Raw genomic sequence first — 27,740 nt, 5'->3', positions numbered from 1 at the left:
AAGCAAAAACAGTGCTTATTTACACAGCTATGGTCAAATGTTACATCCCTGAAAAATCTCAATAGAGCAGGTTAAGAGCCAGAGACTGCACAGCTGCTGGTGGAAGCAGCACACTCTCCCAAGAAACACAGAAGCCCAGGCTGCTCATTGCCTCAGCTAATTGTGTGACAAAAGACAGAAGGTTTTTATTTGCCATTTTGCAATAAAGTGAGTTTTGCAGTGAGGAAAATGCTATGCCCCCCCTACAAGAACATCTGCATGGTATCCCACAGGATTCCAGGATCCAGTCAGGGACCAGGGGCCAGGGCAGAGCAGGACAGTCATGTACTAAAACTTGCTCCTAATCCCTTTATTTTCCATGCAGTTTCAACACAGAGACTTGCTGAAACAGAGGTCGTTTTGTCATGCTTAGTAATTAGCTGTGGACTTTCCTCTTTTGGATTTAGTGGAAACTTTATCATAACCTCCTTCAGCAGAGTCAGGGAAAGTAATTATCTCTTTTGGGAAGAGATGCTTCTTTTTGCTTCTTTCAAGCCCAGCTCCCGCTAGCTTTATTTGATGATACTTGCTCTTGAATTAGAGGATAGAGGGAACAAGCCAAAATCTGGTGGCACTGCTCTTCCTCCAGACTTTAGGGAGCATTGTGACCTGATTCCCAGACCTGCAAAGCTCCTTCTGGGACACCTGGCTGAGGTGAGGGTGGTCTTACCTGCAAGAGAGCAAGGCAGAGTCTGGGAGACCAACTTAGGAAGAGAAATCTGCCAGCATCCTGGACATTGAGAAGGAAGAAACATCTTCCTTGTGTTTTGTGTAAGGGTGACAGGAGGCAAAAAAGTATTGCTTAAAAACAGGTCCTGTCAGGAGATCAAGAGAAGACTGTTATGAGAGCAGCTGGTTATAAAATGTTGCCACCAATAAATGAAAAAGGTAATAATTCATGGTGGAGAGCTCTGAAGTCTTCTAGTCCAGCCTTCTGTGAGTTTCTCTCCAGGTACGTCTTTCAGTGCTAAGACCACTCTCACAGGGAAGATTTTTTTCCCATTATATCTGATCAGAATTTTCCTGGGAGCTATTTTTGTCCCTCATCCTTTGCTATGTATCGCTGAGAACAACTTGGCATCCTATTTGCAATTGCTCTTTACACAGCAGAGAACAGCAAAGAGCCCCAAATCTCCATACTCTCCTCACATGCCAGGTGCCCAAGCCCCCAATATATCCCCCCTCTTGGCTCATTCCACTTTGTTGGTTTCTCTTCCTAGGGAGCCCCAAACTGGACCTGGTGCTCCAGATGCTCTCTCCAAGTGCCAGACAGAGGGGACGGATGACTGAAGGCAGCACGCTTTCCCTGGGCTTGCAAATACCATCTTCACACTTGCAGGAGCTTTCCATCATGATTACTGCAGGTAGCAGTGCAGCCTGCCAGCCAGCTTTGTCTGCCTGTGCTGTGAGCTTGGCACCAGCCAGCTCACACCCAGAAGCAGTGTAGATGGTTTATCAAGGTGTGACACCTAAATTCCTGAGCCATGCTGCAGAGCCAGGCAGGGCAGGTACAGCCCAGCACCTTGCTAGCAGGGGCTAGCAGGAGGGCAGGCTGGCTCTCTGTAACCTGGAGGGGCTCACTGTGCTCACCTCCATCTGCAAGAAACTGCACAGACACCTCTGTCCTGTGGATGTGCAGTCAGATAAAGATTTTATTCCATCTGACATGAGCCTTTCACTCACTCAGTGGTGGAGATCAAAACATAATGCAAGAGTGGAGTTTCTGACAGGGAAAGTGGGTATTTTAATGAATCATTTGAGATGCAGAGCCATGAATGTCCAGACATTCTTGAAGATGTTTTAATAAATAACAATGAAGATAACCATTTAAACATTGTGAGCAGGAAATGCATTATTGAACATGCATAACACAGTACAAAGTTAGAGCCCTTTCAGGGCCTTCCAAAAACAGCCAGGCAAAATTCAAATGAATGGAAGCAGACAGGCACAGTTTTGCTTTAACGTCTGTCTGTGGCTTCCAGAAAGCAAGTGCTGTAACTTTGACATGCTCCTACTTTATACATTCGTGCACCTGCCTGCTCATCCCACCCTTCTGCAGAAACATACGTGTCCTCAGATGGGCAGAGACACAGGAGATGGGTACAAGCAGCAGTTTTGTGTCTGCAAGGTGGGCATCAGCCCAGCCCACCCATCAGCCAGAAGGAAGGGGTGTCAGGACCAGGGAGGAGCACAGGTCCTCCTTAGGAGCTGCCTCTGGGTCCAGTCTCTTTCAGACCCATATAAACTTTGGCAGCTTAACATCCTCTGGTGAGAAATTCCTCATCTTCAAAGCCCCACAGATCTTCACTGCATTGGGTCCACTCAGGAAAAAACAGGCCATTTTCACATTTCTTTGGACTCTACCATTCTCTGGGCCTCATGTGTGTGATAAAGATCACAGAGACTCATTCTTGAGGTGTTTTCAAAGGGAAGGAAGGGTTGATACTAAAAATGCAGGGAGGTTACTAATTGCATGCGTACATCTGCAGGGCAGGCTGACTTTGAAGAATGCCACTTTGATTGCATGGTCTCCTAGGGCAGGGTGGGTGCAGTGAATGATGCTCGAGAGCCAAGGCCAAAGCAGAGAGCTCTGCTGTCCCAACAGCCAGTGCAGCTTTTAGAAGAAGATTTCAACATTTGCTAAAAGTGCCAAGGGAGCTGTAATTCTATACAAGAGTGATGCCAAATTAGAGCATGATCCTTAGCTTAGGATCTCACTCTTGACATCCAAAGATCAGTGCAAAGTGCAGAGAGAGAGAATTAAAATGTTGCAGTAACACCAAGGAAGGGGAAATCCTGAAAATGGCTTATGGTCTCTCACTTTTTATCTTTGGGGTGTTTTTTTAATGACTATAAAACATGATCAAAGTGATTTAACTCAACACCTGTCATCAGCCAAAAGCTCAAAACCTTAAAGAAACTGAGCCAGCCACATCATCTCTGTAGATTTTCTTCTTTGTATCTGCTATTACAGAAAAGCCACATTTTCATACATACTCCTGCTTTTAGTCACTTCATGCTGTTCCCTCTCTAGAGTAGGTGGAGGTAGGAGGGGACTGTGTTGCCAAGAAGAAGGAAGAGCAATGGACACCAAAGTTTGGAGGTAAGACAAGAGAGCTTGGGCACCAGCTGTTTGCAGGGCCAGGGGAAGGAGCTGAGGTGGAAAGCCTGTACACTGCTGGGCAGGACCACAGAGGTGCTGTTAAACCCCCTTACTGCTGAAATCAGTGTGACAATGTCCTGATGGACAAACGCCTTCGATGTCACAGTTTGTATCAGCACAGCTCTGGTCTGACTACATCTGCCAGTGCTGGGTCTCCAAGAGTGGGATCACTAGGTGGACAAGAGTTTAGCATCAGTCTCTAAATGTTCACTGCCTGTTTAATGATGGCAGAGGCACTGGGGATTGTAGATCAGGGAAGCTGGTGACCATTAGGCTTCTCCAGCAAAAGGCACAGTATGCACAAGGTATAGTGAGCTTCCCTCACAAGTCCTATCTGAGGTCTCAGTGTAACCATTCCAGCTTTCATAATGCATCCACAGGGCTTGTGGAACACTTCCTGTGGCCCAGCTGGATGCCTTCTTCCTTTGCTACAGACAAAGCCTAGTACTTCAGTGGCTGGAGCTAGATAGCTTCCAATCACTTCTCTCCCCAGCAGGCAATGAGGCCAGACTTCCAAAAATAGAGGTACAAGGTGAAATACCAGGAGCGTCTCATCCCCCTGAGTTGGAATTCCAGCAGGTAATGAGAGAACCACAAACTGATTTTGCTCTGAACAAACTTTTCCCAGTTCTCTGGATACCAACTTCCAGGCAAGGCTCTGATGCATTTCTCTGTACTTCTGAGGGCTCACAGCTAAAGGCTCTGCTGTGGACACATCAAGCATGAAACAGCTCAACTCCCAACAGATTTCGGGTGCTGAGATGCCACAGGATGCTCCAATTCAAAGCACCATGTCTGAGTCACTCGTGACACTGATTCTTTTGAAATAATTTCTCCTTTGCTGGAAGGTTCAGAGCTGCCTGTTTTCAAATTCCACTTGGTGCTCAAACCAGCCTCAGGATCCCTGGTTTCTCATCAGAGTCACTTGGTCGCACCGAGTCCTCCCCTCAGAGGTAAGAGATTCCCACAGGGGCTGCCCTTGTATTTCAAGCCTAGCCCTGCCCTAGCCTTGCTGTTCTCTGAATAGTGAGGAAGTTTTTATTTAAACTTGGCTTCTACTGTCAGAGGCCCTGCTGCCTGGGTTGACAGAGAATATTCCTCAAGTACCTACTGAAGCAGCAATCTCCAACATGCTTCCAAAGATTTTAACTTTGCCAGTTCTTTTTAGAAGGGGCATGATTTTCCTCTCACTTACACCTGCTTCACAGCAGGGTAACTCCATTAAAAAGGCTCCTCTTTTACACCTGCGGAAGGAAGAGAAGAATCAAGGCTATCCCCCGCAGGAAGAATGCACATAAAATACTTGCTGCATGGTGTGCTGGAAAAAAACCAATCCCCCAGCTGTTTCCACCATCTCAGCACAGAAACTCTACTCTCCAGTGTTGTTTTTAATAAAAACCTTATGAAAAGGAAACTGCCTTCCCGAGCCATGCTGCACTGACTCAGGAGAACCGTTGGGCTGGATCATGACAGTATAAACTGGTTTATTGCCAGAACCAGCAACAGATGCCAGCAGTGAGACACAGAGTGAGGATTTGGCAGTTTGTTCAAACACTCTGACAGCAGCAGGCATTTTAGACTCTGAAAGATAAGAAATTGGCCAGCAAAATGCATTGATGGAGTATGTGGACTGTGCAGTCTGCCCTGCCACCTCCCTGAAATAATGCAGGACTTAGTCCCATGGGAGCATGCATCTTTTCAGGCTAGCAGGACTGCTGTATCCCATACAGAAAATAACTTCGTTTTTGCAAGGAATCTTTGCTTAAAAATACAACATCTGTTGTATATTTGTCTGGAGGTTTTCTGAGCTAGAAAATGGTTCATCACCATATTTCACAGGTGCAGAGCCTTTCCAAGACTTGTCTTTTGTCGGTAGGTGATGGCATGATACTCTAATGATTGTCCCTACAGAAACACTGCTCAAAGAGGGACATGCTACCATCAAACAGTGTAATGTGGAATTTCTCTGTTAGAGAGAGATGGATGGATGGATGGATGGATGGATGGATGGATGGATGGATGGATGGATGGATGGATGGATGGATGGATGGATTGGTATGCCTGTAGAAGAAGGAAGGTTGGAATGAAAAACAGGTAGGTCAGTAGGTCAGGGGGGGGAGAGAGAGAGGCATTCATTCCACAATTTTTCTTCTCCTTATTTGCCATGCTGGCTGGCCAGCAATACCTTGGCAGGATCTGTCATTTTCTCACAGCCAGGAATCTACTGACAGGGAAAGGAGACAAAGTGGAATCATTAGGTCAGGAGACACAGTGGTTCATTAGGTCTTTCTGGTTTGAACCCATGCTTCCTTGCAAGTAGAGACCCTGGCAGGGTTCATAGTTCATAGTTCATGCTTCAGATTCTCCTTGAGAAGCTGAATCCTGTCTGCTTGGGCTAGCCTACATCTCCTGCCATGGATCACTAGAGGGGAGCAAAGACAGCAAGATCTTAAACTGCTGCTCAAATGGACAATGAAGCTGGGTGGGAAAATGCAATATCCTACTGAACAAAACTGTACAGCATGCCCAGGTACTTTGTCTCTTAACAAAAAAAAAAAAAAAAAAAAAAGGAATTGTAGTTCAAAAGCTTCTCTGCTCCCCTCAAACCTCCCCATTTCTACACTCACCTTCACCTAGTGATATAAGCAACCACTGAAATGTAAAAGTCCCTGCAGCTTTTGGATACAGGTTTTGCTCAGTGCTATGCTCTGCTACTGTTGGCAGAGGCTCTTCAGCCCTGTAGCACATCTGCACAGTTTCCAAGAGAAACCAGCCTCTTCCTGTGGCTGGGAGCAGAACCTGAAGCTGGACTAATCTGAATCCAGTCCCACACCCCTCTCCTTGGTACCAGACTATCACTTTCCAAGTCTTTCTGCCCTTCCTAAAAACATCTTCTAGCATCTCTCTGCAGCAAGCCTCTCACAAGGCCCCTTTCACATTGCCTCAAACAGCTCCTCTTCATAGCAGGGACTGTATTTTTCCCCAGTGCTGCAAGATGCAGAGCAGCAGCAGCCAGGACAACGTGACCCAACATATGCAGGCACTGCCCCATCCCTACTATGGCCACCCTTGGCACACATGAGAAACATTCATCCTCTTTCTAGCAGGATCCTCATCTGTTCCCCAGGCTTTGCTGCAGGGGCAATGGCACAGCCTGGCACAGCAGCAATGACAGGCAATTACTGGCTTAAAAAATTACCCCCCCCCCCAGGTGAGTGGGTTGCCCAGCTGCTGTCAGACTGATTTCAGGTTAGGCTGGAAATTGTCAGCCAGCTGACAGAGCTCCTGGTTAGTCTCTGCTGCCTGGGAAAGATGTTCCAGTTCTCCCCATGCTGTGCTCCACTCAATTTTTATTGCCAAACCTGGCATTTGGAGAAGGTTTTGGAGGGGAGATGCATGACACCTTGTCAGCTACACTGGGGAGAGTTTTTGGGCTGGGAGAAAAACCTTCTGCCAGCAGCCAGGGCCAGATGGTGACAGGAGAGTGCTGGGGAGCCTGAAAGCAGAATAGCCAAGGGCTGGAAGAAGGGAGCTACTGCTGGAAGGGGGCAAGGGCAGAAATGGCACAGCAGGCTGTAGCCATGGGCAAGGACAGGGAAGGGGAGTCAAGCAGCATGGGCAAGGCTGCAGCAGCCACACAGCCAGAGCCCCCTTGCAGCCAGACACAAGGAAATGGGGACAGAGACATTTTGGCACAGAGCCCCAGAGCAGCTCTAAAATGCAGGTGGCCATGGGGTTGTCAAACACCATGTGAAAGAGAGCACCAGAAGTGCTTTATGAGGCACAAGAGACACTGTGGCAGAGGACTGAAACCACAGATGTGAACAAATGACCCTTGTAGAGCAGAGCTTCCCAGGAGGGAGGTTTGGGGTGCCATGGTGGATTCTGGGGCATCAAGGAATTTTGGGATGGAGATGCTAAGGGCTAGAGCCACATGAGGGATACACATGCCATGACATGGAGAGAAGCACCAAGCCTGTTTATCCCCAGTGTTTAGGATGCCACAGCAGCTGTGGAGGGAGCCCACCCAAGGGCAGAACCATTGTGGCAGCGTCACCCACCGAGTCTGGCTGCTGCCCCAGCCCCAGGAGCAGACACATGCTGCACTTGCTGTGCAGGGCTTTCCATTTCAGACACTGTGATTCAACTTTTCTCTCCAGATAAAGTTATTAAGGTAAATTTGATCAAAATGACACATGGATTAGAGTGTGTGTTGCAGACTCTAATTCTGTTTACTGTTCTGGGGGAATGGGCAATTATTACAAAAGCTGGGACAGAGTGTTTTTAATAACATTTCTTGTTAAGATTTAATTACAGGAAATTGTATTTTCTTAATCACTGAAAACTCAACTGCCTGGGAAATCTTTTCATATAATTTTGTTTGCAGTTTATTAAATCCTTAGGTTATTCCTTTTCTGAGGCTTTTAGTCACTTACTAAGTGCTTCTTAACATGTAGGAGCAGATTGCACAGGAGCACAAAGAAGCTGAAGGCAGCAGACTCTGGGAGGCAGGGCTGGCCTTTGACAAAGCAGATTTCCATTTAGGATTTAGAGGTTCTATGGTACTCTTTAATTTTATTTTAAAAAAAATACCCTTTTGGCTGCCAAGACCTGCCCTTCCTGCAGCCTGACTGACGCTGGCACCAGCTGCTCCCCACATCCCTCACTCCCTGGTACACCTCTCTGAAGCAAGGATACTCTAGGGGAGCATCTAAACTGAGGGCAATCTTCTAAAACATGTCAAAGCAGGGAAATGAATGATGGAAGAGAGTGAATGGAGAACCTGAGACACAGGGAAGAGGAAAGGAGGGGTTGTCCTGAGCACCAGTGCTCCCTGAGCCAGGCTGCCACATAACAGACTGGCCAGGGAGAGGGGTTGGATCACTGTTCCCTATTTTTGAAGAGTGAAATGGCACACCAGAGCACATTTCCCAAACAGGGGGTGCCACATCTTGGTAGCCAGGTCAAAGCACTGGGCTTGGCAGGGCTGCTGAGCACCTGTTGCCCTTCTGGGTGGTGCAGGTGACAACAGGCAATGACCCCAGCTGCTAGAGTAGCTGTGTCACTGTTTCAGTGCTGCAGCTCTTGGTAGAAAGATCTGCCTATCTGAAGGGAGCCAAGCAGCTGCTTCAAATAACCAGGGCAGCAGTTCTCCAGGCCAAGGGGTCCCCATCCCCAGGCTCCCAGTGCCCCAGGGTCTGCTTCCAGCCCTTCAGGGAGTACAGAGAGGAGCAGGGCAGCTGAAATCAGTGAAAGAGCCAATTGTGCTGATCAAAGGTTAGGCTCACTCCTGCTGGCATGCAAAGCAGCCTCCCTTTGTGTGCACGGAAAGGACAGGAGACCCCGGGAGAGATGAGCTGCTGCTGCTGCTGCTACTCTGTGAACAGGGCAAGGATGCTTTCCCCCCAGCTACAGCCCTTCAGACTGGCTCAGTCCCATCAGCTCACTGCCTTATCTCTCCCTGATGCACATGCCAATGAGAACACGCTTATCTCTGCATCACACCTTGTCTGGGGCAAGGTATCCAAGCCCCATGAATGGCATAGCCAGACTGGGATCCTATCTGCTCACCAGGTGCCAGTCAGACAGAGAGCCTGCAGGAGCAAGGGAGCTGCAATACCGGGAGCTCAGAACAGCTTTGGTCTCAGCCTGTCCTCCTGCAAGTTCTGTCTGCAGAGCAAGGACCTCTTGAACAGCCTGTGCCTCAACCATGGCATTTCATGGCAGCAGATATGTCTGATGAGGTCTCCCTTTCCTTGCTAAAGATCAAGCTGTAGGGTGACATCTGAGTCAAGAAAACTGAAAATTCTAAAAGTGATGGGCAGTCTACATCTTGCAAGCTGAATGTAATCTAAGGCAGCCCTTAGACTTGCCAGGATCTAGGGAAAGCCAAGCAGATCTCAGTGCACCTGCCAAAGGCAGAGATGTTCACTGTCCCTTCTGCTACCAGAACTAAGGGGACCATCAGAGGGAAGAGGCTGGTCTGAAGCCAGAAAGAAGTGCTGGTTCTTCATGTCTTGGGACTCCTTGCCACAGGGTGCTGGGGATGCTCAACAAGGCTACAAATGACACTGGACCAAAATCAAGGAAGAGAAACCTACCAGTAGCTTAACCAAGGAGCTCTGATCAGAGAATCCCTGAATTTGGATCTCTGGGATCTGAGGGAGTATTTTGGAGAGGCTGCACTACACAACTTGTCTCTTTTCACACTTATCCCAAGCACACATGACCAGCTGGTGAGATGCCAAGCTGGACTGCCATTTATCTGGGTCCTGCACACTGCATAGCATGTGAACCCATACTTATGTAGGGCATGAACACCCTGTTGTGCCCCCTTCACAGCAGCCATCAGTTCTGCTCTGCTCGTTGCTCCTGCATTCAGTCTCCACAGGAACCACACATCTTGCAAGCCTAGGGCAGGCAGGACAAACAAATGCTCCAGGATTTGAGTTGAGCCAGAAATGTGTTCTGGTTTTGGCTAGGATAGAGAGAGTTTTCTTCCTAGTAGCTGGTACAATGCTGTACCAGCAGGCATGCAGCAGCATCTACAGCATTGGATTTGGGATCAGAATAATGACGATAACACACTGATGTTTCAGATGCTGCTAAGCAGTGTTTACATGGAGTTAAGGACTTTTCAGCCTCTCACCTCAGCCCACCAGTCAGGAGACTGGGGTGCACAAGAAGCTGGGAGGGGACACAGCCAGGACAGCTGATCCCCACTGTCCAAAGGGATGTTCCATACCTTATGACATCATGTTCAGGATATAAACTAGGAGGAAAGCTGGCCAGAGGCCACTGCTCGGGTACTGGCTGGATATCTGTCAAGGGATGGTAAGCAATTGCATTGTGCATCACTTGTTTTGTATATTCCAATTATTTTCCCTTCTTTTTCTGTCCTATTAAACAGCATGTGCTTCAATGGATGAACTTGTCCAATTCTCTCCCCATCCCACTGAGGGTCTGAGAGTGAGCAAGCCACTGTGTGGTGCTTAGTTGCCAGCTAAGGTCAACCCACAAAAAGTGACAAGTTTATCAAACCAGCCAGGTGGTGCTCTGGGCAGCCTGACAGCCCCATGGTCACTGCTGTACCCTTCACAACATCCATGACTTCTGCCACGGGCAGGGAGGAGAGGACTGAGAGACTGGGAGGCAGAGGGGTGATTTTCTTCCTTGCCCTGATGGCTGCAGGTGGCACTGCCCACTCCTTGGACCTTGTAACTATTTGCACTCCCTTCAACAGATTGATGCTTCCTCTCCAGATACATCCTCTCATTTACTGCTAAAACCTTTGGCTACCACCGTTTTAGGACACAGCCATAGCTTTATAGCAGCATCCCCACTGCAACTGCCTGATTATTCTGAGTACCATTGGCCTCTGTTCTGGGCTCACATCTCTGTCCCTACTCCAGGACAGTGACAAGTGACAAGTGACTTGTCAGCTTCCCCAAAACACTGCACCTTTCATTTCAGGACATAAACATTGAAAAGAAACAACACCTAAAAACAAACATGCCAAAATCTCATGCCAAGCCTAGCATGTACTGCAGATCAGCCCCAGCAGATCCTGACAGGAATATCTCAGTTCTCTGTTCCAGCTCTATGGGGTTTTCAGTCAGGTCTGTTTCCTTAAACCCATTACCATGTTCCTGTGCCTGCTTTTTTGTAATCAAAGTAATTTCTCCCATGAGAAATTTCTCCCTTGTTTGCAAATTACAGACTTGCATTAATAAAACAAGGTGGACTTACTTGAGAGTGGCATAGAAAAAGGAGGCAGAGCTCCACTGCTTCCATTACCCTGCACATTGCTTGTTGCAGGTGGTAGCAGGGGAGAAGAGCTGTGCCGCAGCCTATCTACTTCCCTAGCTGCAAGCCTGCTGTCCCACTCCCTCCCCTCTTCCCCCAACCCACTGTGTCCATCCCATGGGGCTGAGGAGCTCCATGACATGTGGCACGGAGGGTAGTGGGTATTTCCAGTCACTCTGTGTGTGCCTGGCACAGATCACATCTCAGGGTAATCATCTTTGAAGGCTCCTTGCTTCTGAGGTCTTGCATCTGTCACAAAGGAGTATTTCCCATCTGCTGGGATTTACTCCAGGTTCCTGGGACCCAGCTGATTCCTGCCTACCCATCTTCAGTCAAGAGTAGTCACATCAATCTCTAGTGTGGCTTCAGCTAATATCCCCAGGGCAGCGGGGAGCACATGGGCTTGCACATCAAGAGTTTCAGCTGGTAACTCTGCACATGACTTTGCTGAGGCCATGGCAGGCTAAAGTCACACCACACTCCCCTGCTCCAAGACCTGGTGGTTTGGAGCTAGGTGGCTCCTGTAACCCAAGAGGGTGGGTACATGCAATGCAGAGAAAGGCCAGGCACAGAACTGTGGGATGCTCTGGGACATGTACTGGTAAATTTGAGACCTGCAAACCTTTTGAGTCCCCAGGATGGAAGGATGGCATTAGGAACAGCCATGTTTCCACATCTGGCCCTACCCACCACTGTACGGCCAGTGCTGAGGAACCCAGTGGCACAGGCGATGCCACACAGATCAGCAACAATTTTCAGTGAACCTTTAACTCCACCAGGTTTAGCCACAGTGACCTTTCAGCACTCATCCCACTCCATCCTAGCTAGCTGGCTCCTCAAGGCCCACTGCCAGCCATCCAAGAACAGCCTCCACAGCCTTAGCTTCACTTTCTGGAGCCCAGGGAGGAAGGAGAAGGCCCCTCTGAAAGTGCAGCTCCCCCCAGACACTCTGGACTTGTGGGCTTCCCTCTGTGGAAAGCTTTGCTGGAAGACTGCAGGCATGCAGCAACATCTACAGAAATTCAGGGTGTACTGCAGGCTCTCAGAGAAGCAGAGCCAGCAGCAACAGGGAGCCAAACCAGAGCTCTTTAAATATACATCAGCTTTCCACATCACCACCTTCCCATGACAGACAGAAATGTGAGAGACACATCTCAGGCACTGAGCAGTAATTAGAAAAGGCGAAGCTTGGATTTGTTTCTATATTTTGCGTATCAAAGCTCTGAAGCAAGGGAGGCTTTGGTGCAATGAGTCTTGAAATATTCTCTACAGTCTCCTGAATCCTAAGAAGCAGCAGCTCAGCCTGCTTCCCTAAGAAAAGAGAAGCTGATGGGCTCAGTGTGACCAGTTCTTGGCACTGGTTGGTGCTGTACTCTTCCAAGAGAAACAGAAGAAACCTGAAGCTATAATGTATCCCTGAGGAGGTTTCTCCCACTCCAATCAGCCTGTGAGAAAAAGCAGTTAAGAGATTTATGAGGGTCATGAGCCCTTAAGGCTCTGTGATCCACGTGCCTTTGCTCATGGTGCTGCTGGTAGTTCAGGCTTAAAACACTTGCAATGCCTGAGGGTGGTACCAAGCTTGGGACACCCCTTGTACCAACACGGGCTCCATTTATCCAGCATGTAACAGCAGCCTGCTGCCTGTGCTGAGGAAGTCTCCCAGCCCAGGCTGGAGCTTACAGTGCAGGTAGGGGACAAGCCAGGAGTGCCTTTGGGCTGCAGCTCAGTGAGGCACAGACAAATTCCAGACTCCATCCTTAGAAACATGATTTGAGTGCAAATGAGAAGCTCAGGCACTGCTCCTGTGTTGCTCCAGTGAGCACCAGTGAGCCTCAGGGTACATGGGTGAACTTTGTTCCTCAGCTAAGCCCCTTCTGAGCTAAGCTAGGAGATGCTGCAGCATCATAGGCTGTTTGCACAGTCTTTCTCACCTGGAAAGCTTTAGTGAGCTTCTATGCAGCAGCCAAGGATTCAAGCAGCTTGCAGAGAAACGCTGAGTTCATGGCCCTGGTGTGCACCCATCTTCTGAGGAGCACCCAAGGGAGTGATAGCCCCTCACCCCCACGCTGGGTGCTCTGCTGCCTCCTGGGCCAGGCCTGCTCCAGTCACAGCCCACTGAAGAGGAATCTTCAGATTGCTGGGGGGCTGTGCTGGGTGACCTTCTGCCTGTCACCATCACTTGCCTGCATTAGGGCAGCACTTTGAACAAGTCAGTCAGCAACACAGGCAGGAGTGAGCTCTGCAACTTGGAACCAGTGCGGGCGACACAAAGGATAAATAGAGTATTTGCTAGTGGACTCATTATCCCATATTTTTCTGACTGAGGGTCTGGCACAACAAATGTGGCTGTCAGGCCTTGCTCAGGGAACAAAAATTAGCCCAGGAACACAAGATCTCAAAAGGTCCAGCTTCTTCCAGAAAGTAAACACTGCCAGGTTCTTGGGTTGCTTTCTCTACATTCTTGTGGTGCACAGGAAAGAATGGTAGCTCTCAGCTGTCAATCCCAGCTTTAACAGGGTTCCCAGAGCAAGGCAAGGCTGGGAAAAACTCATAGCATTGGCTAAAAAGAGGGTACATCTTGCAGCATCTCTCACCAATGTGAGCTTGGCCAGGTGGGACTTTGACCACAGTAAAAAATGCCATTAGTGTCAGGAGCAATGCAAGCCAGATCCTTTCTCATTTTTCAGTTTCTGTGTGTTCCTAGCAGCACTAAGAAGCTGAACTAAAAGCCAGTTTCTCAGCCTCTCTAAGCCTGCCTCAGCAGCTGACCAGAACATGAACCACCTGGGAAAGCCCGAATGCACACAGCATATTCACAGAAAGGAGAATATCTCTGAGCAATAGTTATGAGTGCAATGGCATCATTACTCTGGGCTGCAGCAGTTTTTGTGGTGCTGTTTCTGTTGGGCTGTGGAGATGCACTGTGGCATTGCTGTTATCTATGATGGAGGAAGCAGAGAGGCACAGATCCCCAGCATGTCACAGATTATGGACTTGTAGCACAAACATCTTTCTGCCGCTCTTTTACAGCTGAAGCTGTCAGTAAAATACACACAAACATTCCAACAGAAAAAAAGCTCCTTATCCTTCCCCACTGACAGATCCATCAGTGTTGTGCTGTTCCCTATGGCTTGCAGCTAAGTCTATGCCACAGCTCCTCCATCAGCCCAAAATAAGATGTTCTCACTGACCAGCACCTGAGTGCAGAGCTGGGCACTAGGGCACACGCATCACATGCCTGCCTGAATGAAGGCACCTGAATTTCATCTCTCTTCTCCCTGTGTTTAGAAATTTCTAGCAATACACAGTGGGCTGGCCTAGAGTTCATGGCAGAGGCAGGGGTGGGTATGTGCAGACCTGTGTGGAATCAGCTTTTCTCCAGGAAACCTTGTCTCCCTAATGCTCTGAGTACTGCAGCAGGCTGGCTGGTGCTCAGGAGGCCCTGCACTGCCAGGCAAACACCAAGGCTCATGTCAGGCACATACAGAGGCACAGCAAGAGGGAGGAACATCAGAGACCACAGCTGGGAGTCAGCTCACAGAGATGTCCCTGACCCTCCTCTCCCCCAGCTTCTGTCACCTCTAAGTGGCACAGACCTACATCCTTCACCTCTCTTCCTGTCATCCTAGCCCCCCAGCAGGCCAGTGACAGCTCCAGGAGACCAGAGGTGGGTGCAGAGCAATCCATGAAGGGTGTGAGCCACCAAGCCTGAGCAGGAAAATTCACAGTGGGAACGCAAACATTTCCTGATCCAATGTGCAGAATGAGGGCCTTGAGCTCACTGTTCATATCTCTAAAGTGCGACATTTCTTAGCAGATGTCCCAGAAATGTGAAACTGCTGAATGGAGTAATTTTCCCAGAGTGCACTGTTAAATATATTTGGAATATTATTATAAAAGATGACCCTCCAACAAACAGGAAATACTGCACAAATCTCTTGTGGAGAGCAGGGAGCATCAGGGAGGCAGCCCAGGCCAATTATAGTGACATATTTGACTTCCCAAAACCTAGGCTTACAACAACCTAGAAAAGCACAGAAGATTGTATTTTAAGTCTGTGATACCTGTACCTTTTCCTGATTTAGGAAGTGTCACCATGATATTTTCTGAAAAATCCCTTTGCCAGGATTTCTTGTCCTGGGAAGATGAGAAGCCTCAGCTTCTCCATGTTTTGCTGCGCTGGAATGTGGTCTGGAGATTGTTCATCCAAACATGTGAATTGTTATAAATTAATGGCCAATCATGGCCAGCTGTGTTGAACTCTGAGTCAGTCATGAGCTTTTATTATCATTCTTGCTGAGCCTTCTGATGTATCCTTTCTCTTTCTTTAGTATAGCATAATACAGCATAGCATAGCATAATATTATATAATGTTATATGTTATATAATATGTCAGGTCATGTCATGTGTCATGTCATGTGTCATGTGATGTCATGTGACGTGTCACGTGTCATGTGTCATGTAATGTCATGTGACGTGTCACGTGTCATGTGTCATGTGTCATGTCATGTGACGTGTCACGTGTCATGTGTCATGTCATGTCATGTGACGTGTCACGTGTCATGTGTCATGTCATGTCATGTGACGTGTCACGTGTCATGTGTCATGTAATGTCATGTGACGTGTCACGTGTCATGTGTCCTGTCAGGTGATGTCATGTGTCATGTGTCATGTGTCATGTGTCATGTCATGTGTCATGTGTCATGTGTCCTGTCAGGTGACATGTCATGTGTCATGTGACATGTCCTGTCATGTGTCATGTCATGTGTCCTGTCAGGTGATGTCATGTGTCATGTGTCATGTGTCATGTGTCATGTCATGTGTCATGTGACATGTCCTGTCATGTGTCATGTCATGTGTCATGTGTCTTGTGTCCTGTCAGGTGACATGTCATGTGTCATGTGACATGTCCTGTCATGTGTCATGTCATGTGTCATGTGTCTTGTGTCCTGTCAGGTGACATGTCATGTGTCATGTGACATGTCCTGTCATGTGTCACGTGTCATGTGTCCTGTCAGGTGATGTCATGTGTCATGTGTCATGTGTCATGTGTCATGTGTCATGTCATGTGTCACGTGTCTTGTGTCCTGTCAGGTGACATGTCATGTGTCATGTGTCATGTGTCATGTGTCATGTCATGTGTCATGTGTCTTGTGTCCTGTCAGGTGACATGTCATGTGTCATGTGACATGTCCTGTCATGTGTCATGTGTCATGTCATGTGTCATGTGTCTTGTGTCCTGTCAGGTGACATGTCATGTGTCGTGTGACATGTCCTGTCATGTGTCATGTCATGTGTCATGTGTCTTGTGTCCTGTCAGGTGACATGTCATGTGCCGTGTGACATGTGCCGTGTGACATGTGCCGTGTGACATGTGCCGTGTCATATTATATTATTCAGCCTTCTAGGAACATGGAGTCAAATTCTCATCTCTTACCTCATCCTGGGGACCTCACAAACACCACAAGGAAGCCAGCAAGAAGAGGTGAACTTTCAGCAAGAGCTTAAAACCTATAATCCAGAAAGTGAAAGAATATATAACACTGCCTGCTGATACCAAGGGACCCTCTCTGAAGCTTCAGGTTTGGCAAAATACTCTAAAAGGTGGGTTTGCCCTTCTGGGCCGTTTAGATACACAGGCTTACACTTGCAGTATCTGGGCCAAATCCCCTGTTCCCTCTGGCAAGCCAATGACCAACCTCTTCTTACATGTTGACACAATTCTTCTTGGATTCCACTGGAGCTTTTTTGCCCCATTACACCAGCTGAGAAACCATTCTAGAACCTCTTTCTGCTGCCCACAAAGCCTTCCTTCAGCCCACTCTTATTTGCGAGCAGCCCTTCTGAGGAGCAGTAGTAATTCCCACTCTTTGCAGGAAGTGCCTTGTTTGAGAGGACTGCCGTTGGCCTTTCTCCTGGCTGTATCGTTTTCACACAGACTCATGGAAAGGCTGTTTGGAAGTCTGGCCCTGCTCTGTGTACACACAACTTCTAAACATCTGCAATAGAGGCTCCACCACATCTCTGGAAATCTGTGCCACTTTTTGGTCACTATCACAGCAAAGAAGTGTTTCCTGCAATTCAAGAGCCTCCTGTGCTCCAGCTTGCTCCCACTCTTGTCCTGCCACTGAGCATGACTGAAAAGTGCCTTGTTCTGCTTTCATTGCACCTTCCTTTCAGATACATGTGAGAAACCAATCTTCATTTTTGACACCAATATGATGCAGCAGCCCTCCAAGGATCTCTGTGTTCATGACTCTTTCAAGGACACAGCCCCCAGCCAATAGCTGAGCTTTTCATATGCATTTTCTCAGACTTTCTGACACTGCAATTAGTAGCAGTAGACTGTAAACTTCTCTAGACTTGAAAGTAACCTAATTTCTTCTGCATGATATTCTGATCTTTTTCTGCCCTGTTGATTCCCCTACCCTTCCATAAGTATCAATTTCTACCAGAGGACACCACTGTTTCTGTTCATGAAAACATTAGACCAGTCCTTAGATTCATCCCTAAGGAACATCTCTACACCCTTAAGCCTGGTCAGTACACTCTTGTGAAATACTCTCTGCTGTCATTTCCTGTTCAGCTAGTTTTTTACCTTGTCAGCTCTACTGATTTCCAAATACTTCAGTTCCACTGGTTTCTCAGTGGCATCCTATCAAAATTGTATTTGAAGAATAAATAGATCTTCCACATCTCTTTTGTCTTCTCAAAGAAAGATATCAGATTGATCTGTCTTGATCTGCCAAGAGCAAAACTCATGTTTCATTGTATGACCTTTTCCCTTTACCTCTGCTAATTTGTCCATCCTTCACAAGTGGCCCAAAAGTTTTAAATATTGCTGAGGTAAGACGTGGCCAAGTCCATGCCCAGAGAACACTTATCACCCTTATTCACTAGAGATCCTACCTTTTGCTAATCTCTAATCAGGTGTTATTCACAGTTTGAAGGATGCATCAAAGCTCCATGCCATATGCTTTTCATTTGCATGCAAGTCTTTCAGAGCTTGGAAATGCAAATTACCCACGCTGACCACATCCAGCCTTTGAAGTCTGCTTCCACTCTGATGTGATCACTGACTGCCTGGTACCTAATGCTCTCTCTCAGCTGGTCATCTAAAGAGGGAGAACATGCTGATGGTGTAATACAGCTGCTTCAAGCTGAAAAGCAAATTGAGAAGGGCCAGAGTGGGAATGAGATGGCAGCAGCCTCCAGTGGCTTATGCCCAGAGGGTGCAAGATGCTCAGAGCCTCTTCCAGGTGGCATCAGGGCTGCTTTCCCTACAGGCATCACCCACAGGTTTGGTCTAGGCCTTTCAGGAGCTCCAGCACAGAAGGAGATGTTTTATTTTATTTTATTCCCTGCAGTAAGAATGTTTGTGCAGCTGGCAGATGGGTAACTGTTGTGGCAAAAGGTTGTGCTAGAAATAAAGTAGGTTAGGAGTAGTAGATCAAATTAAGAGAAAAGCATGCTAGTAGCTTGGCTGAGGAACAAATGAGGACAGCATGTAGCATCGACAGTTAAAATTAAACACACTGTCCTCATTTGTCCCTTAGCTACCCAAGCAGGTTTCTCACATGTTGCTGCCAGATTATTTTCTATGCACACACAGAAAGCAAGTCCATAAAGTATCTCTCCAGAAGCTGTGTCATCACTATATGTCCTCAGGACACTGACTCTGTGCAGGGATTAGGTGGAGGGTATACAAAAGGTATCTGGCACTTCGCTGAGGATATCAGAACATGACACTATTTTATGGCTTTTTCCCCCCTTCTGAACTAGAATCCTGTTGAGAAAAGAAGCAGATTCTGATCCTTGTTCAGTGCCTGCAAAAATCTGTGTTTCTATTGGCATTGATAAGGACTCTCTTGTTTAAGAGCTTCCAAATGTGCATTTTTAAAAAAATCTTTTCCTCTCCACATCCAAACCCATTTGACACAATGGAGCAGGGTGAAGATTTTCAGATACCATTGTCTGAGTTGATACCCTGAGGTTCTACAAATGCCTTCTGTCATTATATCAATGTCTGTGACCACTCATTTTCCCATCTCAAAATCAGTCTGAATCCAGAGTAAGAGTCCAAGTTAACATGTTTCCCACATGGTTGAGCTATTCACCACTCTAGCACAATGACTCTGTGGACTTCCAGCCCTCCTCAGCTGCTCCTCAGGGGGCTCTGGGTCTGAGAACACCCTGGATGCCCTAAGGTGTCTCAAACAGCTCAAGCATCCATCTATACTTCAGCAACTAAATCTTACCTTTGCCTGTGCAGCTTGCAGAGATGCATGGCTCACTGTGTGGCATTTTCCTCCAGACAGTGCTGGCTGCCTTTACTCCACTTATTCTGGCTGAAATGGGATTGCCGAGCCCCTGTTTGGCACAGAACAGTTGGTGTCTTCTCCATCCCACTGCTAATCATTAGACTATCCAAGCTATCAGCAGGTTGCCTCCTGTGGAACAGCAGATGATACCATTAAACCACATTTGCCCCATCTCCAGACAGCACTGGACACAGAGGTTTGACACTGCTGATGATCAGGGTGTGATTTAGATGTGCTATTAGTCACCACAGCTTATCCTGTGCCAGCAAGATTGAGTTTATGCTTAGATGTCATCCTCAGACACACTCACTCAGGTCTCAGGCACATTTACTGAAGTCCCTAGGTGTGACATTACCAGGAAAGGCTAGCAGAAAATTCAGCAAGAGGTCACCCAAGTCACGGCCTTTAAACCACCATCAGATCTGTGATTTCTGACATAGCACTTTACAGAAATGGAAAAGGCTGTTGAAAGGCAGATGCATACATATACAAAATCAGTATATTAAAAGGCAAAAGAGCCATTTGACAGATAGTGAGCATGAGAAAATGAAAAGCAAATGGGATGCTAAAATATTTTATGCTACATACTCATCACAAAGAAAGGGAGTTGTGTTTTTAATGAGCAAAGATGTATCATTTCACTTGCTGAGCCTTCCAGCTGATGATAAAGAGACTTGCTTTAGAGCAGCAAGATTAAACAAGGTGCAGATATGGGTTATAAATTGCTATGTACCAAATGTGAACAGATTGCCCTTAAATGTCATTCTTATGTAAATAAATCAATCCTAGTTGAAAAGAACAGCATGGGAGGAGGTGAAAGAAAAAGCAGTGTACCTGCCTCCCCTTATGCCTCATAAAGGATCCAGCTTTACTAAGAGATCTGCTCCAGGCTTTGTTCACCAGTGAGGTTATTCACAAGGCCTCAGCATGTGTATCATCCCTTTGTGTGCTGAGGGAAGCTGGGCAACAACAGCCTCTGCTAAACCATGATGTGAACCATGCAAAGCTTCTTTAGCCTCCTGCACCTGGCTTTGGAGGTACCATGGATCACCTCAAGTCCCCAGGAGGAAAGACTTCTGTCTTACCCCCCAAGCACTCACAGCACAGCCTTTGTCCTGGCTTAGAACCCCAGCAAGCCCTTCAGCCCTTCACATGAGTCAGGCACCAAACCCTGCAGGCTTCAAATCATGAAGCCTTTTCTTGTGTGGGGCTCTTCACCTCAACTCATGAGAACTCAGCACTACCGAAGGAAGCAAGAAACAAGACAGCAGCAGCCTGAAGACCCAGAAAGTGATGAAAGCACATTATCCTCTTTTTGCTTCCATTGTCTGAAATGCAGATCCTGCCTTGTGACAAGCCCACAGCAGTTCTGCTGTTGTGGGGGAGCTGACATGAGGAAATGCTAGCCCCAAAAGGTTGCAGAGAACCATGAAGTGACAGCAGAAACTCAGCCTTGGTAAAACGAGATTTGCAACAAGGCAGTTTCCCCCCAGAGCCTTTTTGCTCTCTTTGAGGAAGTAAAGAGGGGTAAGGAGTGCACACTGGCCACCTGAGGCCTTACATCTGCTGGGTACTTGCACCACTACAGAGGGACCACAGCTGTCAGTCCATGGATCAAAATGGCTGGGAAATCTCTGTTCAAGGCACTGCCAGGAGCAGGGAGCACCAGCAGGAGTCAGCTGCAAAAGTCTGAGAGAGATTGCTAGAGCAGGAAAGACACTGCAGGGAAAGAAGGTGGTCTCTCCTCAGCATCCCTCCCAGCACACTCTAGGAGGACAGAGGAGCAAGAGGATGAGGCCGGTCCAGGATCACTCTTTTTGAGCAAAATGGAAAAGGGATTGCAAAGGATTGAGAACCTCACAGAGCAGATGCCAGAACAACCTAATGCATCCAGACATCAGGAAGGCACAGAGCCCCAATGCTTCATCCAGGTCTTCTAATGCTTACGATGTTTCATTACAATAAGCTACTGTATAGAAGGAGGATTAGAGGGCAGTAAAAGCAAACCTATCTTTAAAACTGGCATTAGTGATGATCCTGGGAATTACAGACCAATGAGCCTTACTCTGAACTAGGCAAATTAGCTGAAAAGATAATTAAAACTTAAAGAAAAAAACATCTAGATGACAGTGGTGATATAACAGGAACAAACCAACACTGCTTCAGCAAAAGTATTCATGCCTCACACAACTTCTAGAATGCTTTGTCCATGTCAGCAAAACAGCAGATAAAGGAAAAGTGAGGTGGTTTATTTGGACTGTCAAAACCCCTCCATCTACACTCCTCAAGCTGACTGGCACTATTTGAAAGCAAAGCAGTCAAAAGCAAGATGTAAGCAGCTATTGAAGATCAAAAACAGGTTCAAAGAACTGCTGAAACACAATCAGTGGTCAATCTGGTGAATGATTTCACAGGTAGCAGCAGCTGTATGGGCAACAGAATTAACAAATGATCACAGCCCAAGGAGTCTTCAGCATTCTCCTCCTCCCTTTGTGTAGCTCTATTACAAGAGCACCTCTGCCACCTCTTCAAGATCACACAAAAGTGTCTGTGTTCACCTGTCCTGGAGGAAGCCATGGAAAGCCAGTTGAGCCTGTGCTATCAGTCTACATTTCTCCCATAAATATTATACTACTCAAAGGACAGGGAAAGGGGGAGTCCCAAATCCTCACTTCCTGGTGGCATACCATTTCCTGAGTATCTCAGCTTGTCTCATCTCTCTATGGATTTTCAAACCACATGATTACAGAAACAGAAGCAGGAAGTTGCATTTGCTAAGCATTTTAAAAGCCCAGATAAAAGGAAATTCAACAACAAAGTAATTATAGCAACATAACTTTGAAGCCAGCTCATTTTGTAGCTGCCTCTTGCCTTGTGGTGTGTTAGGGGGACCACAGCTGGGATGATGCAGGGCTCTTAATGACCAACACAAGCAATGCTGACAGGAATCATCTTTCCTTGCCACATGGGGCACCCCAAAGGGTGTCCACAAGGCAAATGCCCTCTGGCCTGTGTGCTGTCAAGGCCAAGACAGCATTTGGGTGCATAGAGAATGAGATACAAACAACAAAATGATAGACCCAGACTAGCTCTGTTGGTGGAGCCTGGTACTAAAAACACCAAGGTTGTTGGTTCAATCCCCATATGGGCTATTCACTTAAAAGTCGACCTTGATGATCCTCGTGGAACCTGGGATTAGTTCCAACTCAGAAGATTCTGTGATTCTGTGATAATGGCCTGTGCCTGCTCTGCCACTGTGTCACCCAAGAGCAGCCCTATTTGGCTCTGGGATTGAAGCATGGGACACACAAGGGTGAGTCCCATCTTTGGCTTTGTCTATGACAGCTCTGCCAAATGACACAGTAGGAAACAGAGAGCGTAGCAAAAACGATTAGAAGACAGTAGAGCCCTCTGATGGGGACAGATAGGGAGATTGAGGTGGTGTAATATAGAAAGAAGATGAATGCAAGGGATGGGAAAAATTGGTAGAAAATAACCCCTGGACAGGCAGAAGTAAATTGTTCCCTCATATAGGCTGCCCAATAATACCAGAAGAGAGGACATGTAATTAGAATGAAAGGCAATGAATTTTGAACTGATAAAAGGAAAAACTATTTTTAGACAATGAATACTTAACCTGCAAAGTTCACTGCCATGTGATTTTACTGAGGACGGAGGCTTAGCAGCATTCAGAAGAGAAAAAGCCATTGATATGAATAATGAAAATATTCACCGTTACACTTGACAAAATAAAATCTCTGTGGAAAGAATTTTAACTCCTCCAGGCCCAGTGAGAACCTCTGCTGCTTGACTAGGAGGGGAAAGGGGAGATGTCTCCTGGGCATGCTTTCTGTTCTAAATTGCAGATGTTCACCACAGTGGCTGCCACCTTCTCTATAACTCTCTAGCTGGGAAGAGAGAGAGGACAGAAACTAGTCAGAGGGACACCAGAGATGCTCTTGTATGATAATTCCAGCAGTCTGGTAGAAAGGATTTTAGTTGCTTTCCATTTCCATCCCTGCATTGTTCAACCATCTGCCGGCTCCCAAGGCCAAAGCAGCAGCTTAATATCTCTCTGCAGGAAAGGAGAATTCAGCCTGCTTTCTGCATTCTGCCAGATGAGGCTATTGTTTTAGCTCTTGCAAATCTGACCAAAGTATGCCTCCTTGGCAGAAGAGTTGGCTGGTTTTCAGTTGATCATCTTGACATCACCCATAACTTCAGTATTTTCATAGAAAAACCAGTTTTAAAATAATTATGCCAACCTGAAGCTGGAGAGTAAATACTTAGGTGCTAGTGATTCTTTAAGAGATTTACAGAGGAGACAGGCCTTGTCTCAGTGCCATTTTACATTCAGTATTTACCTCTCACTCAGAAAAGCTCAGCTTCACTTACTGCTGGTCATTGAGATCAGCACCGATGGTTCCCCATGAGGCATGTTGCATTATCCCTTCTTCCCAGCAGAAGCGAGTGTGGCAGAGGAATGTGGCTTGCCATCTGTCCCAAGGGGAAAACCTGTAACCAATCTCTCAGGCCTTCATTCTGCAGCCACCTTCCCCTGCCTAGGAGTGATCACGTTAACTCTTCTCTCTGTGGATCATCTTCATCCCAAGAATACAAAAGGCTTCATTAAGATTGCCTCAGAGGCAGCCCAACACACCAAGGAAGCAGGTAGGTGAAAATCATCTCCATTTGGACCTGAAAAATTAACATGTGAATTAAGCAGCCTGTGTGAGCACAAAATGCAAACGTTTAAAACATCCCTGCAGGGCCTATAAGGCACAATTATTGCTCCCTGAGTAGCTAAGTGCATTGCAATACATCAACCAGGCAACCCTCCAGCTGCCTGCTTCCCTTGCTAGGCCTGCTCAGAGCATGCTGCCAGAGCCAGCCACTGTGCAGGCACAGCTGGGGGAAACCCTGCTGCTGCTCTGCCTGCAATGCTAGCTCAGCAGGTACAGGCATAGCCAAGACATGGCAAACCCACGTCTGGCTCCTTCTTCCCTCCCCAGAGAAGGCCTGGGGAATGCCACCAGCCTTGGTGTTCAGCCAGGTGGCTCCTGTTGGGATTTGGGCTTGATCATCCCAAGCACACCACAAGGAGCTGAACCCATTTCCCTTTTGGGTCAAGAACTCTAAGAAACACCCTGAAACTGGCTCAGTGCCACCAAAGCCCATCTAGCCACCAGGAGCCTATCCAATTCTCTCCTGAACATAAGTATAGTTTAATCATACGCAACACCCTGTGCCAAGAACTTCTACTGCTTAACTACACAATGTGTGAAGAACACATGGCTTCTCTTTTGAACATCAGCACAGTTTGATGAGCTCCTGGATCTTGCATTGGACAAGTGATAAATGAGAAGCTGGTGAGAGGAGAGGCTGTGTTTCAGGCAGTGTTTCCTGCCCTCAAGGGAGGATTGCAGAGGCTGAAGTGGATGCACTAGCCCTAAAAGAAGGCTGTGTTAGCAGAGACTTTCTCCCTATCAGAAAGCCAAGATGCCTAATCCAGGGCCCTGTGAGTCCAGGTGAGGGAGGTACCAGTCAACTTGTCCTTGCAGGTCCAGGTGAGTGGCAGATGCTCGCTCACTCTCATGCACCATGCACAACTGCACTCAGTAGCCCTCGCTCCCAGGTATTTTTGAGGGATACACCAAGTCATATCCCCAGAGATTAAAACAAATCTATGTGATACTAGAGGGGAAAAATAGGAAAGAACTGAGAGCAGAATGCACAGCAAAGAGTAAGCAACTGTTTGTGATGGAGTGCTAAAATACTGGAAGTGATGCTGAACTTAGCATCAAAGAACAGTACAGTCTATACCAGGCATGAGGAATAGTCTGGCACCCATGGGGGTTGTGATAAACCCAGGAAATTATTAATCTGTCTGAAGAAAAAGGAAGAAAGAGATAAAAAAGTTCTTCCTGCGGAGGATACAGTGGATTTTTATTACCCATGCAGCAAGGTATCAGGACTGTTTTTGTGAATTACTTTAGGTGATTATACACATGGCTAAGTAGGATGAAGTCAGAAGATGGCTGATCCTCTTCTGGGAAGACATGAATTAGAGGGATTTTAGAAGATGAATAAAGAACTCCAGATAAGGCTCTAATGGATCAGAGGATACTGCAGCCATGCTGTTGCTACATTAGGGTAAGAGCTGCCTGGGGGAGGCTTTTCAGCATCAATTAACCCATAGTCAGTCAACCTTTTTAAAACGGTAGCAAAGGCACGGTGTCAGTGAACTGCTTACAGATTGTGCCTGTCAGACCTTGAAATGCCTCTTCCTCACTTTCTTGTGTAGCCCCAGACAAAGGCAGCCAGCTGAAACCTCCAGAAAGCCTGTAATTTTTCTGCAGAGATGCTGAGAAAGAACACTGCCTGCTCCTCTCCCTCTGCCTTGCAATTGATTTGGCAGTTCTTAAGGTCCCAGATCTCAAAGGCTGTTGAATTCTTTAGTGGCCACAGCCAGGCAAGAGACAGCTCCTGGATTCTGACACCTATACTTTACAGTCTAGGACATGAAATAAGCTTGCCAAACTCATTTCACACAGTAGTTGCCATGCATTCACCAGGCCTTAATAACAATAATTGACAAATATTTTTCTAAGTAGAAAATACACTGCTCCAAGAGAATCTCTTCTCACTTGAATAAAGTAGAGGACAGCTAGCCTTTTCCCTGGATTAAAAGTCACCTTTACTGAACTTAGATAAGACTGCAAAAAAAGTAAAATAAATAACTTCCCATCTTCCTTCTGTGTTCAAAATCCCACTGTCCTTCATAGCAGGGTTTATGCTACATCTTGAGCATACTGGAGCAGAACCCCTGGAGAACAGCTCCTGCAGAAGCAGTGCTCATTAAAAGGGCAGGAGGGAAACACCAAGCCTGTCACTGCAGAGGCAAGAAAACCAAGAATAAAATGCTGGGAATATTTCTGCAGGAGACATAAATCATCCCAGCTGGCAGTGAGGAGCAGAGCTTAGTGGAGAGGAGCAGGGGAGTGGACTTCAATGCCTAATGTGTGCGACTGTTTCCACAGCTGGACATGAGAGAGGGGACCAGCAGGAAGTTCTACAGCCTGTTTTATGCAGATGGGATGAGCTACTGGTTTGCCAGGCCTAAAAATTACTGTCTGTGCCTGTAAAGCTCTGAAAGAACAACCTCCAGTGTGGCCACAAAAGAGTCATTGCCTGTGACCTATCCACACATCCCTCTCACACGCAGGCTGAAGCACAGGCTGAGTCAAACTCAAGTACACCCAACCCCACTAAAGAGCAGTGCCTGGTCACCTGGAGGATAAAGTCCTTCTCCCAGACCTCTTCCAATTAAAAGCACTCCTTTTGGTGTCTTTGCTGGGTAGAACAAGGGAAATTTGACTGTTGCTTGTCTGCTATTGAACGTGCTGGGTTTGCAGCCCAGCAAATAGAAACACACTGGAAAGTCAGGATCTTCTGATCTGAAAAGCTTGCACAAACAAACTCTGGAGAGGCATCAGCCACCCAGTGACACAGGGGCATCTTCACTTCCTCACTCCTCTTTTCTTCTTTGACCCTCAGCATTGAAGCTTCCAAAGCATTCTGGTGGGTACTCAGTTCAGCCTGCCTTTCAACAGACAAAAGAAAAAGTTTTACCCATTTCTGCTTCCAGGCAGAACAGCAAGGGTCAGGATTTCCTACGGTCCTGCAAGCTGCTTCTGCAAACCCTGCAATGGCTGCAGATTGCCCTGTGCTGTCTGTCCTGTGTTCCCTCATTGGCCTGCTCTGAGTGAACAGGGCTGGCTGTTTTACACACACACAGACACCCCCACTGTGTCTCTAGCCTAGTTACCTGCTGCTTTGTGCTCTCCTGGGCTCATGTAGGAAATGTCTTGTCCTTCTTCCTCAGTTTCCCCAGGTATAAAAGTGTTGTAATCTTCACTCCAGTGTTGTTCTGCTCCAGTCTCTGCAGCACAGTCCTTCCTGTCTTCTCAGGAGCTCCTCCTGGGCTCTCGACCCACCCCTATTTATTTCAGTTACCTTCACGAGCTACAGCTGCTGCCCAACTAAGGACCCTGCAGCTGCAGCTCGTTAGGAGCAACTCGGACCCACACAGGTCTTACAATACAATATATATTCAGGCCCCCACATAAAAGATTAAGTTTTTCTGTCTTTTCCCAAGGAGTCTTTTCTGTCTTTTCCCAGGCAACCCATTACTAATTAGTGCCTGCAAAATGCTTTCAAGCTCCTCAAAGGGAAGATGCAAAAGAAGGACTAAATATCATTAACAGCTTTATTTTACACACAGCACAAAATTAATGAGGGGTTGGCTCCTCATGAACTGCAACTACCATCCTGCTGAGTAAATTTTTCTTTCACGGCAGGTATTGTGCACGTTGTGTTCCTAGAGCGCTCCCATATGGAATATTAACCTC

The 27,740-nt window shown here is 47.1% G+C and overlaps 1 long non-coding RNA gene across 3 annotated transcripts; it reads right to left on the bottom strand.

The window, feature by feature from the left end:
* Nucleotides 1-1,961: 1,961 nt before the first annotated feature.
* Nucleotides 1,962-27,285, bottom strand: LOC135445815 (uncharacterized). 3 transcript variants are annotated; one of them, XR_010439605.1, is made up of 5 exons: nt 27,158-27,285; nt 23,694-24,027; nt 19,267-19,458; nt 16,446-16,519; nt 1,962-4,446 (listed from the first exon to the last, which is right to left on the bottom strand). It is a non-coding gene; the product is annotated as an uncharacterized LOC135445815 (long non-coding RNA). The 3 variants fall into 3 exon arrangements; XR_010439603.1 differs by having other exon boundaries at nt 23,725-24,027; XR_010439604.1 differs by lacking the exon at nt 1,962-4,446 and adding an exon at nt 12,248-12,453 and having other exon boundaries at nt 23,725-24,027.
* Nucleotides 27,286-27,740: the final 455 nt, after the last annotated feature.

Source organism: Zonotrichia leucophrys, chromosome 3 (assembly GCF_028769735.1).
Source record: "Zonotrichia leucophrys gambelii isolate GWCS_2022_RI chromosome 3, RI_Zleu_2.0, whole genome shotgun sequence".
Classification (NCBI taxonomy): Eukaryota; Metazoa; Chordata; class Aves; order Passeriformes; family Passerellidae; genus Zonotrichia; species Zonotrichia leucophrys.
This window is presented reverse-complemented; position numbering and strand designations above follow the sequence as displayed.